At 39.5% G+C, this 14,424-nt stretch overlaps 1 protein-coding gene across 1 annotated transcript in view; it reads left to right on the plus strand.

The window, feature by feature from the left end:
• Positions 1 to 14,424, plus strand: part of dab1b (DAB adaptor protein 1b) — a 100,236-nt gene that overhangs the window by 25,952 nt on the left and 59,860 nt on the right. The window contains exon 3 of the mRNA XM_020939423.2: positions 8,823 to 8,972. The gene's annotated coding sequence lies outside the window, so the exon portion shown is untranslated. The remainder of the gene's footprint in view (positions 1 to 8,822; positions 8,973 to 14,424) is intronic.

Raw genomic sequence — 14,424 nt, forward strand, 5'->3', positions numbered from 1 at the left:
CTAATCTACTCATGTTTTTCAGGTACAGCAAGAATGCAGTGTGGTGGAGGAAACAATGGCAGTTGTCACAAGTTGTTGCTGGTTGCTATGTAACTACTTGCATATCGCTGTATTCAGTGATGTTCACATTTATGCACTGTTAATAAAAAGTAAAATAATTCAATGTGTTGTGAAATTATTAAGATTATAGGACCACTATAAAATAAAAGTTCAAATAGATTGTATTAATCTATTGCATGTTCATTCATTTAATGTAGAATTTAAATTGGCACATAAATGCTAATGAATGTTTTTTAATTGACACAATTAACTTTTGCGTGTTGAGGTAATGGATGTTTTCTTGTTGAACCAATTTATAATTTATTAACTGTTATAATTTAAACTGTTTTAGTTTGACCAATTTATAAATATCATTACGATCAATTAACAATATTTAGATGTAAATGATTTCTATATAAATTATAAGTTAAACCAGTGTTTTATTTTTTTCAGTGCATTCGATTTTTGTTCAGCACAGAAATCCATCCTGTAACCATGGCTGTTGGGCCATATATTAGTGCTGTCATGCGATTAAAAAAATTGAGAGATTAATTAATTATGATCTGTAATTAATTAATCTAATTAATCTCATTTTAATCTCACCTAAAAATTGCTGAGAAAAGCCTTCAATTTGAGGTATTTTCATTTAAATTAATTATTACATTATTGTGGCAGATCAAAAGACTGATATAGAACAAAAAAAAGTTACTTTATAAAGTCATTTATTGTTTAACAAATCTCTCCAATTTGGTTGTTGAGCCCAAGTCTCCATGAATAAGAAACTGTTTGTTGTAAAGTAGCAAAGATGAGGAAATCTGAACATAATAACTTTTGTCTACTTAAAGACAATAAAAAGTCCAGTCTTTCCTTAACCATATTAAAAATATTATTGATAGAGAAATGCTTTATATATGAGATCACTGGTTTTAGTCCTTGTTTTAGTCTTTGTTTTAGTCCTGGTTTAGACCTACTTTAGTCCTGGAATGGATTAATCCTGGTTTTAGTCCTGGTGTTATTTTTGGTTTAGACCTGGTTTAGTCCTGGTTTAGACCTGATTTTAGTTCTGGTTTAGTCCTGGTTTAGTTCTGGACTGGATTAGTCCTGGTTTTAGTCTTGGTGTTAGTTCTGGTTTAGAGGCGCACAGGAGGAAGCGCGGTTTACGCAGCGTACGCGAGAAAACACGATCCACACGCGGCTCACGGGAGCACGTCGGTGTCCGCGCAGTAACTACGGAAGGAAACATGGTCCGCGTTCTCAGGTTGATGACGATGATGAAGGTGTGTGTTTGTTTGTGTGTGTTTGTGTTTGTGTGTGTTTGTGTGCGTGTCCCCTCATGTGGCAGGTCACTATAGGACAGTAGTGCAGACATCATGAGCCTATGCAGGTTGTTTTCACCAGTGACATTTAAGTTGTAGGCGATTTTATATTTGTTATTTTCTTTTATATTTCACGTCGGGAGAATAATTTCCAAGACACGAATGTGTTTTTACCTGTGCACCTGTTCTACTGGCTTTTCGACCTCGTCAGTTGTGTGACTGACGCCGCAAACGTGAACATGACGTTTACATCGCTCTTACTGCACGCGTTTTGTGCGGGTTTCCGGCAATGAGTGGAATTACCGAAATAAAAAAATTTATAAATGTGTTTTTTTGTGTGTGTGTTGTTGTCCCAACAACAAAAACAGGTTTTATAATAAAGCAACTCGCATACAGAAACACTAAAGTTAGAGATTAAAAATGAGATTAACGCGATTAAAAAACATAACATCATAATATGACTGTAATTAATTAATCGCAATTAACGCGATAATTTGACACCCCTACCATATATATAATCTGTTGTCGCTGATAATTCTTGAAATAAGTCTTGTATACGATCCATCAAACATATTCAGCTTAGTACTGACAATTTCCTTTTTGCTTTTATGTGAATTGGATATGCTAAATGCCGACATCCAATCATGGCAGTGCTTGTTAATGTTTTCTAAGCAGCCAAATGAACTTTGGCTGTCAGTTGCATAAACCCTATTCTGTGGCTCATGTTAATTTCTATTTTACTGTCTGTGCATGCTTTCCTCATGGTTTTGTTATTTTCCTTGGTTTTGGTTTTGTTTATATTAGAGGTTCATAGAGAGTGTGAGTGACTGTCACTGAAAATGATGCCACTGCTTGAGTTTGGACATGTTTGCTGAACTTCTAAATTGGCAATAGTGGTTATAGGAAAAACTTCTGCTAAACGTTGTTATCTTTATACGGTAACGTTTTGCTCTGTTGTATGTTTAAGCTGTTGAGACAAGTCTTGCTCTTGTTGTGCACTTGAGCTATAGGATCACTGGGTTTCTGTGCCTTAAATAACTGTTTCTTTTTTATCTCTGGCTTCTCTTCACCTCCCTGTGTTCTGTTATAAGAACTGTGGGATGGCCCCTAATCATCCAACATCAAAATGTCGTCTCCTCTGCCCTCTCCTCGACCATCTAATATTTAAGTCAACAGACACATGCCCTGTTGTTTTCAGTGAGAGCCTGTTCACTGTGTAGGGGAGAGAGAGGAGAGGGGACAGCAGAGCCAGCCAGATGAATGCACTTTGACTAAACCTCCCCTTCAGCCACTCATTATTATTCACAAAGTCCAAAGCTCGCTCGATCTCGGCTCTGGAACTGCATGTGAAATGTGAGGGATGTGGACTATCAACAAACAAAAGCCTGGGTTCCTAGTGTGACCTCCATAGCTGCACATTTTGTAGCTGCTCAATTATTTCTGCAGGATTTTTAATTTCCTGTTTTTGAAATCATTTTAATGTGAGGGTTTTCTTTCTTAACCAGAACTACTGATTATACTTGATTTGTTGTTATTTTGTACAGAACTTGAGTGCTTGTCAGTCACACAAAACTGGTTTGAACCTGATTTCTTTGTTTGGTTTGTGACATTTTATTTTTAAAGACGTATGATGTAACTTTGCTAATTGTCAATTTTGAGTAAGTCAACTGAGCAAGTCACAGGGGACCACCACACTGAGATATCTGACCAAACCACACTGAGGTATACATGAACAACATGCAAAAACTGACCTGGAGACGTCTCCATGGAGATAGATAAGTTTAATACCACCCTGCCGAGCATTCCAGGCCAAGCAAAAATATCTCCATGGACACAAGCAGGTGAAAGGTTACATGCACCTTTTAAACAAAGCACTCATCAACTAATTTGAACACAAAGCATGATAAAACATTGTCTTTTAAATCCTTTCATAGTACAACACTGGGGCAACATAGTACACGTGTAATTAACATGGGGCAGATGGTGTAGGTTCACATCAAATCAGAGCCAAAGATCAAATGATGAAGAGGGAAGCCCAGGTTTCCTCATGGGGCCGGGGCTCTGTCTCTGAGGCAGTGCTGCCGTTTGACAATCCTGATAACTGCGCTGCACTGTAAACGCTTTGAAATGCACGCCAGCTACTATTTACTGTAGCCCTCCCTGTTTGGTAACACAGATGGAGTCACATTACCAAATCGATCATTTTCATATTGGCCTCATACATTATTCATATGACACTCCATTACAGAGGCAAGCAGGGGAGGCCAGCGGGTTTAATGAATTTTTGAGATCACTATGATAAAGGTAGTTCTGCATATGTGGGAGGTGACACTATGTTTGTTCAGGAAAATTGGTTGAGATGAATGTTGGGTCCTTGTGCTGTGTCTGTAACAGCTAATACTGCTACAAAAGAGGGAGCTATATGTAAGAGTATGCATTATGTACTTGTTATGTTGTTAAATTAGCTAATATTTGCATAATCCTGCTCTGAAACCAGATCAATGACAAAATGGAAAGTGACATGTTTTTAAGATTATGTGCATAATGGTTTGTTTACTTGTTCCCTGGGTGTTTGAAATCAACATCCTCTCAGCTCCAAAATAATAATAAGGAATTATAAAAGAGAGCAGGTTGTTAGGTTGTCACCCACACAAACACTATTTGCCTTTTAAAACAGATTGGCACCTTTTTCAAAGCAGATGATTTTTTCCTGTTTTTTGTAAATTGTGAAAAAAGAAAAAAGCGTGCTCTGCTGTGGATGATCTTGGATATATGTACCCAATACTCTATGCCTGCTGTCACATCGAATTATGAGAATTATACCTTTTTATAATGTGATATCAATTTAAATGATCAGATGCATGCAGCCCTCTAAATTGCATCAGTTACATTGCTTGTAATTAACTCTCAACATTATTTTATAAGTGTCCCAACTATTATTCCCGTTTCTGTTCTTAAGCCATTGTTTCAATGAACAGAAGCTTATATTACATTCCAGAAAAAGCACAATATGTCTTCTTGAAAATTAATGTAAAAATATTCCTATACTCTTGGAGTGAAAGATCACAATAAGTTCACAACTTATTATTTCTCTGGTGGTTTTAGAGAACAATTCATGCTAATTTATTTCACTGTGAACTTTATCTATTGAATATTTTATGGACTAACCAGCCTTTCTCAGCAGAATTTCAAACTTTTCAACATTTCATTAGTCATACATATAAATGATGTTTCCACATATTACAGGGCTACAAAGGGTAAAATAGGTTACATCTATAATAACATTGCCAGGCTCAAATCAGTCCTTCTCATTAGATAAACGGGGTTGTGTTAGACTGTATTTCTCAGTATTTTCTCCTGCGTGATCAGAGAGCTGGAGGCTGCAGTCCTGACCTTGCTGCAGTGCTGGGCTAAATATTAATTGGAGTTTGTGGTGTTTATAAGTCAGTTGTGGTCATTATGGTTCCCAGTCGTGCAGCTGCCTATTTGTGTGGATGTGTGCTGCTGCTCCGGAGTCTTATTTATGAGGCTGCTCCAGTTAGTGCGCTACTACATCAGAGAGATGCGCAAGATTTCTATCTTTCATTTAAGAATGGAAGTCCCTCTTATAAATGCTTGACTTCTGCACAGCTCCTGATTCTCGGACAGACGAGATGCAAAGAGTGTGATGGCTTCCATGGTCTTATTTTCATGGTTTAAAACAAGAACAATAAAATGGCATTACTGGTCCTATTTCCTATTATCATAAATGTACCATAAATTCCGACCTATAAGTCGCTACTTTTTTCTCACACTTTGAATCCTGCGGCTAATAAAACGATGCGGCTAATATATGAACGGATTCTTTGTTTGGCACATTGTCCATTCATATTTACAATCTATGGTTTGGCAACACAGCGGATGCATATGCAGCCTGAGTGCCGAAAGCGCAGCTGTCTGTGTGGGCAACACACGGATCTACGGTTCACATGAAGTTGCTACACTAGCTTGTGATATTGTCAGTGCACTCAAATAGTATATTGCCGTGTGATAAAATAAGTTATGATGCTAAATGAACATTGGTGAGGGGAATATGTCTTACCCATATGCGTAAATGACGAGAAGAAACATCTCAAACTGCAGTAGACGGACATCTACTCATACCTGATTGATAGAACTAGCCCCACTCTCGAGAGAGTCTGAAATCTGCTGAAATCCTACAAGACACTGACATGAGACAGACAGGACAGTGGCTCTTTGTGCAGGAGACATGCACAGTAGAGCACGGGGAGAGATGGGGTGATGCACTAAGGAAGATTCTAGTTTGATTGGAAAACATACAAAGAAATGCAGATGATGCAGCTTTTAAGTTAACGGCAATTGATGTGGCTGTGGAAGAAGGAGACAGAGCTGCTGCACGTGAGCTCAGTATCAGTGATTCAATGGTGAGATTTTGGTGACGGCAGCGTGACGAACTGACTCAATGCAAGAAGATGACAAAAGCTTTCAGAGGCGATAAAAGCAGACGGCCTGAAGTTGAAAACGTTCTTGAAGACACAGACACCTGCGGCTTATATTCGAGTGTAGCCTATATATGTACAGTGTTAAAATTTTCAGATGCGCTCAATAGTCTGGAAAATACGGTATACCAGTAATTGCATTTAATCTTTCACCTGCTCTTTGGTAACGTGAAGGCAATAAGTGACATATTTACTCCAAAACTGAAAATGGTTGCCAGTGTCATCATATTCAGTGAAGTTAAAGGTTAATTTGTCTTTCTCTGCATTTGACCCATCCTTCAATGCTGCTGGGGCAACCTGTCAGATGCATTGGGCACCAGTACAGGGCTCAGGGTCCCTTGATCTTGATCTTGGCCAGGACTATCTTAGCTATCCGGTCCTAATCCAGAACCTTGCTGTGATTACTAGCAACACTAGCTGGAGTGTACAGACCTTTTACTCACCTCTTACTCACATGTGATACCCTTTGATCACCTCTCCTCAAATCTGTCTTGTAAGTTGGCCTGCTGGTCTCACATTCCAGGCAATGCAAAAACATCTCCATAGAAATGACCAGGTGAAAAGGACCACCCACCAGAAAAATTATAGTGCACTTTAGTACATTTAGTACACTTGTTTTTGTGTTTTTTCCTGTGCACATTATTCCAGATACTTCTTTTATGATCCAGCATCACTTCTTAAAAACAAGACAAGCAGAATAATAATGAATTGGCTATATGAAACTGAAAAAAAAAAAGACATAACCAGCCTTTTCCTTTATCAGAAGCATACATAGACATCCAGCTGTGTCACAGTTTTACCACACATTAGTTACAGTATCTTCCCCAGCTGCTGAAGTCAGAGTGAAGGCAGTGCACAGTGAAGGGCATGTGTTGTGAAGATAGCATTATGAGGCTGGGACTAATTAACTGTTTCCATTTCCCTAACAAGCTCTCTCTCTCTCTCCCCTCATGTCCTTGTCTGTGTGGGTGTTACTCGCCCTCTCCCCGCACAGTTGAAGGAGCGGTGCTGTTTTGTATTCAGGTGGACTCCTCCTCTCAGTGTGTGCCTGTGCCGAGCAGGTGTCCAGGCTGCGCTCACTGGATGATAGCCCACTGATAACTGCCTGCCTCAGACTGGGAGATAGGCACACTCCCTCCCACTTCCTCCCAAAAGAATGACATGTTTCACAGAGTATGTTAGTGGTACAGGAGACACCACCAACGTGCAAATGCTCCGACGTGTGCTCAGCATGTTCTCCACATACATTGGTATTCACGGGCCACATACTCTGCAGCAGCTTACAGCGTTATGAATGGAATACATCAATGACCTGTTTGTATGATGTTTGTCATGTGAGGGACAGCCAAACAGTGCACAAAATAATAATTTAGATTTATGAAATAAATATATCACATAAAGGGGAGGGCTGAGCGGGGTTTAGACTAATTCAGAATTCCTTGTAGAGGTGATCATAAGGACATTCTCTAAAATCAACACAGTGGCTGAGTAGCTAGCAGTCTCACCTCAACAAGAAGGTTCCAGGTTTAATTTCCAGCTGCCGGGCCTTTCTGTGCAGAGTTTTCTTGTTTCTCCCCATGTCTAGATAGGTTTTGTTGGGAAACTCTAATTTACCCCATTAACCTAATACATGCACCATAGGTAAAATTGTCACCTTAGGTCATCCTGACTGAGCTCAGCTATCTGGGGATGGGTCCCCAGGCACTGTACAGCAACAGCTCACTGCTCTTGAAAGTTGCCTCAGGAGCATTGAGGGAAGGGTCAAATGAGGAGAAATTTCCATACAGGAACAATAAAGTGTAAGCACTCAGGCCAACTATTGTGCCATTATGTTAAAAAGTATAAAACACTGGGCCTCATTCGTGAAAGGTTCTTATGAACAAATTTGTACTTAAGGCCTTCTTATGATCATTTTTGGCATTCACAAAACTTTTTCTTAACTGAAAAATATTCCTATGAAAGAACAAATCCTAAGAAGAGTCAGAAGCACTTGCAAGAACAATAATTGTACTGTAGATTATTATTACTTTGATAATGCAACTGAGAATTCTAATTCCTCCATGATTCTAAGTTATATATTTTCTTAAATGATTTCCTATAAACATCTTGAGCATGTGGTCTATTCAGTTTAACAGACTTTATACAGGCTGCAGTGAGCCTCAGTCTGTCCTAGCCCCAGTGATTTCCATATGGGTCACTGTTACAGCCCTGCGCCTGGTCACCATGCTGGTCTCAACACTCCCAACACCCCCCCCTGAACCCCAATGATCAGAGCGCACTCTTATGCACCTCTACCCCAGCCTCCTTCCCACATTTATGACTTAGATGTTGCCTCACTGGGTGTGTTCATATGAGTTTGGACATTTGAAATCACTGCTGACACTGTAAAACAGCGGTACTCTGTAGAGGTGCTCCACCTGACTTTCTCGTCACTCCCTCGTGCTTTCACGTGTCATAATGCCAAAACCATATTGGCCATATTTGGAAGTTCAAAGATCGTTTGTAACCAAATACATACATTTTCTATGTAAATGAAATGTAAATGATCGTGGAGGTTTCTGTAGCTGGATGTTGGTGAATTAGGTGCAACTGTCAGTTAAGCAGGAATTTGTATGTATTTGTAAAAACGCTTTGTGAATCTCACTCAGAGTTCTCTCAGCACAGAGTTCTCTCAGCATTTTCTTAAGTGGAAGTTACATAAACATTTTTTAAAGAAAACTTTCATGAATGAGGCCCACTGTCCTCATGTAACCCTGAAAGGACATGTACTGTGAAACACACAGTATGACAATTTGACTTGCCCCACACACACGGTTGCCTACACTTTTGAAGTCTTTTTGATTAATGCATGGAGCATCAGATAGTGACTGCTAGACTGTTTACCTGAGCTAAGCTCAGAATAGAGCTGCTGCTCCTCCACATCATGAACAGCTAAGGACACAGTTTGTCTCTCTGTTTGTCATTGTAGGATTCCCCTGGAAGAGATGGAGGAAGTGCCTGTGGTGAGAGAAGTCTGTGCATCTTTGCTCAGACAGCTGATCCCAAAACACAGCTCAGGAGGGAGAAGGCGATACAAGAAGCTGCATGAAAGTCAATATTTTAGTGTCAGTAGACATTGGTAAGTGATAAGTTATACATTTTTTTTGCCAAATTTAAAACCTGTGAGTTTGTGGGTCCTCGTCTCGCAAGAAACCAGTTGGCTTCAAATGCAGCTCTTAGGATCTCTGAACAAGTCAAGAGTGAGGAAGACAAATATACAAATTTACCAAATGATCTCTGCATGTGTGTTGTACCCATGTAGCCACATCCATCTCTATGCAGACATACACTGTGGCTCCGGTCAGGTTGTCTGCCTGGTTCATAGGTGTGTGCGTTTTCCTCATTGATGAAGATTCATGGTGGCCGGGGCTGCTGCATGTCCGCTCTGAACGCAGGAAGGATATTCATGCTGACAGGCCTCCTTCTCCCTGCAGGCCCACGAGCCCATCACACAGGCCGTCAGTCACCACACACACACACACAAACACACACATGCACAACCACACACCCACACACACACACCCCATGGCACCACTTAAAAGAGAGGGAGAGATGTGAGAGGGACCGAGGATACTGCAGCACGGAGCTCCCAGGCCTATGCACTGATGAGCATGATCTTCTGCCACATCATCTGCTCTCTATTCATTGCATTGGCATCTGTACATATACACGAGTCATATAAGCCTACTGGGAGTTGCACCCTCAGCCCTGGCGTAGCTGCTTTATTTCACAGTGGATTTGCTGGTTGTGACTTTGATGTGTAGGCTCTTCATGTGCAGCATAGGGAAGTGTTCATACATTATACATCAAATAGGAAGAAAATAAAAATATGCATGTTATGACATATACTGCATAGTTGGGATGCCATTTATATGTAAATGGTTATGCGTGTGTGTACAGAGAATAGACTGTACAGTGTCACAGCAGATTGTCCTTAATGTTATTGTGCACATTTGATTGATTTCATGTTTTGATTCTCAGCAAACGTCATAATAATAGGTTTTTAAAGCACAGTGAAGTATATGTGTGCACCTTTTACCTGATAATTCCTGAATTTGGCTTGAAATAATGGCAAGCTAGTTGGGATTTGTGTTATTAGGTTCTTTTTTTCAGACCAAGAGTTTGTTTTCATACCTGACTGTTTCGACTGCTCACTAATGGTCTTCTTCAGAGTGGTCACATGATGTTGCTGTGATGTATCCGGTCAGCTGATTTAAACAGGTTTTGGTACTGTCTTCCTACCGATGGAGGCAGGATGACAGCGCCATCTGCAGTCTGACTTCCTTAGGACATTATCCCAGATCAGTGAGAGTAAAAAAAGACCCCTCATCCCTGTTTATAGTAGCCAGGCTGGTGCCACCTAGTGCCGCCGCTCAATTTAATTTCTCTCCAGCGACTAGGTCAGGAATAGAAATACACTCGACAGTTTGCAAAACCCCAGAAGTGCAAGTCCAGGAACCAGCCAATCAGCAAAGAGCCATACATTCTGTGTTGACAATGATTCCTGAGATTGAGGATTTAAAGCCAGAACAAAGAGAATGTTTGGTGAATTTTAACAAGAAGAAAGATTGCCAATTGCCCTTTTTCCAATGGGATTTGGGAAAAGATTAATATACCAGTTAGCCCCGTTAGCGGCGCGTTGCATACTTCATGAAAAAATAGCAGCGATTGGTTACATTTTTAAAAAGTACCCACCTACCGTCGAGCGAACAAATTTTAATACTGCGAGGTCAGACTTTTTCCACGAAGTAAAGTTTTATAGTCCCAAAGGCACTTTTCCTTATTTCGATTGCCTCTTTAATCCAGCGATGATCTTTGTCCTTTGTCCCAATGATGTTGCTCTGTCCCAGTCCATAATGTGGTTCTCTCTTTTTTGCAGTGCTCAGAGATGGATGATTTGAGTTGTTCCTGTTCTCCTTTGTGTTTTGTTGCTCATGCATGCCTTTGCTGTTCCATCCTGCCTCTACCTGTAGGAAGACAGCAGCAAAATCAATATAAATCAACTGACCGTGCACGTCACAGCAACATTATAACATATATTATACAATAACATAAAGTGTGTGAAAACTAAATGAGCCTCATTGGACTATTAGTTGGGATTGAACCAGCAAACAAGATTGCTGGTTCAATCCCAACTCTAACCAATGGCCTCTTATTTAGCTTCAGCTTGTCACTGTGATTAGAGCAATTTCTTCCAATGAAATGGACTATTAACCATTACTGAAGATGAATTTTGGGAACAATATCCAGTGTATAATTTTTTGAATATTTACTAAGTTTGCAAAATGAATAGCCTATTACTGCCTGAATTGCCGAAAATGCTTTATTTTACAACAGGTAATTTGCATAGCGAGTGCCTCAACATAATGATAGGAGGAAGCATAATCTAATTTCAGTGTTCATTTACAACATACATTGTCCAAATAGAGTAATAATAACTCCAGTCTCACTTTCAGCTTGCACACGAAACCATGCAAATGAGAACAAGTGAATAAATAAATGTTTCATGAATGCTTTTATGATGAGAATATGCAAATGAGGGCAGTGAATGAATGAATGTTTAATGCTCACTTGTTCAATGAAAAGGACTTATTAACCAGAGCGCTGACTTAGCACAGCACACTATCACGCATGAAAAGACTACATTAGAGTTTGGCAAAGAGGTGATACAATACATTCAGATGAACAACAAGGGGCACTAATCAGGTGGATCTGATTGACAGGACGTATTGAATTAGCATTGGCTCTGAATTAGCCGTCCCTAGCGTGTCTGCATTTGTTTGGATAATGGATAACAAATATGCAATCAGATGAATATTGCATTGGGTGATGTGCCAAGCCTGAGTTGTATTTTTGGCTTTTGTAGCTGCTTTGAGAACACCCACACAAAGGTGATATACATCATTGTCCTGATTAGCTGCTCTTCAACTTTTCTTTCTTTCTCTTCTCTTGCAAAGCACATGTAGACTAAGGCATACCAAATATGTTGCACGAAAGACATTTTTTTGATGGCTGGAAAATAGTTGAATTATTAGCACCATTGCATCTGACTTTATTGCATTAATTAAAATATTAAAGGTAGTTTTGTTTATAGTTTAAGCTCTTTAAAATGTTTTTGTCTTTACATTTTTGTGTGTGTTTTTAAAGACTATTCTGTCCCTCAAGTTTATTAGAGAGGACATCTGCAGTATGATATGAAGGGAAAAATGGTAGAGATAGTCGACAAATGGTGCAGGCTAGGAAACAAATCAGCAAAGATGAGGTGGTAACAGTGACACATGTGCAATCCCTTAAGCCACTACACCGCTGGCAAGGACAAGAAGTTTATGTTTTTGAGGGGACAATTGACAAGTTATTTTCCACATACATGTATATGTTTTTATTATAGAAATATAATGTTCTAGAGCCCCAATTCTAAAAGTTCAGTTCCTTAAAGAGGCAAGTCTCCCCTCCCTTCGCTTCCCAATCAGCCTGCATCCCTCTAATGGCATGTTTTTGATAAGGGATACCATAACATGGTAGAAACCTAAAAAAAAAAAAAAAAAAAAAAAAGATTTTGCATAATACCCTCTCTTTAACAGCAATCAGCAATGAGAACTACTGTCAAATGACTGTAATATTTAACTACTGTTAAATATTATAAATTACTATAATATAAAGTTTCATTGATGTGATTCATGCACCTTTAATTCATGCATTTTCAACCAAACAGCAGCATTGACTGGCAACTCTCACAGTCTTATCAGCAGTCGCACTGTGGCCTTTTCATTTTATCCCTCAATGAACCATATTAGTCCAATAATCATAGTCTCTTGTTGAATTGGCTTGCGCCAGTGCCAACCCACCACATGTCTGAGGCCACCATGTCTCCTCTTTGACCTCCAGTCCAATGCAGGCTGCACCCGGCCCGGGTCCCCCTCTCTCCCCCAGCGCTACAGTTAGAGCTAAATGGGGCTTAACAAAAATATTGTCAAACTGCCTGGAAAGCCAAAGGGAGGAAGCCGGGCGAGCGTATCCAAATAGCCTCCATTTGAATTGCTAATTTGAGCTACAAAATAAAAAAAAACTGTTGACAGAGCTGAAAGCAGGGCAGAGGGAAGTGTATGGGCCTTAATAAAGCATCTGTGTTAGCTGCTGGGAGGGCAGCAGAGATCAAAGTGTGAAGAGAAATAAGGTTTTGTAGGGAGCTTTCTAATGCATTCAAACTGCTATCTATGTTCATTTTAGTCCTTTATTCAAGTGTACACAAGTCTTATTACTCACAGAAACTGAATTTAAATAACTGGAAATATAGTAAATTAAATATGTAAATTTGAAAAGTGAAAATTTTCTGGTGGTGCGTCCTTGACCTTCTTTTCTCATGAAATTGTTATTACTTTGCCTTGAATGTTCCACAGTATGGCATATAAACTAAACTAAATATTACTAAAATCTTCCCCATGGTAAAAATATTATTTTCTAATAGACACGTCATATTCACTAACCCTCGTGACTCTAGTACACATACATGTCTATTATGTAGCTTGGGTATGAGAAGATAGAGAATGAAGATGGGCTTTGTTTGGTGATGTCAGAGATATTGTGTAAAGAGTGTGAAAGGTGAACATGAGCTCTTGCTGCATTAATAAACTGCTCATATATGCCATGCAAATGTGTGCTGTGCATATACCCCGGCATGTGCTGTGTCTGTCACGGGTCACAGATGAGGCAAACTCTCAATGAACCAGGCACAGATACTGTATCATGTGTACGTGTTCAACAAAACCATCATCCAGGAACAAGAGTATTCACTTGTGTAATATGATTGTAGTAGTCTGGTGTTCGCATACAAAAACATGTCAAATGCAACAAATGTCATATGTTAATATCTGTGCCTGCCAACATGAATAATGCTACTAGAATATTTCCAGCTAGTTGTGATTTTTCTAGATGTCTTCCTATGTTTCGGGAACAACCAATCATCATGAGGTTTGTAAACATGGAACAGACCAAAGGCCATGTGTTTCTTGGCTGGTCGACAAGAATATCCAAGAATGTCTGGCAAAAAAAAAAAAAAAATACAGTTCTAGTATGGTAGTTCTAATGGAGTGATTCCTTTTCTTAATCTAAGATGAAAATGCATCAAGTTAATACATCACCATGTCAAATTACGTCATATGGCGGAATTTCCAAAGTTGCAATCTTGTATGTGGAAACAAGCAGAGCCATTAACAACCAATCAGTGAATTTCACAGCATTACCATATCATTTTATTTCAGAGAGAAATCCAGAGCTTGCACTCTTATGAAGTGACGTTAAAGACTATTTTTTTGTTTGTTTGTTTAACTTTCTTTTATTGCTATTCTGTTGCTGATTTTTTTTATTTTTTTTTTTCCACTTTTGTAGAGAGAAATAATTGCCAGTGCATTCATCACACATCTCCCTGAAGGTGTGTTCCAGCTGATCCTGGCTGTGGTATGTAGGTCATCTGTGTGAGAGACAGTGGCTCTGACCTGCTCATCCGCCCTGTGTCCCACCTCACTTCACCTGGC

This window comes from Boleophthalmus pectinirostris, unplaced genomic scaffold, assembly GCF_026225935.1.
Source record: "Boleophthalmus pectinirostris isolate CB_2022bp ecotype Guang Dong unplaced genomic scaffold, ASM2622593v1 HiC_scaffold_16, whole genome shotgun sequence".
NCBI lineage: Eukaryota > Metazoa > Chordata > Actinopteri > Gobiiformes > Gobiidae > Boleophthalmus > Boleophthalmus pectinirostris.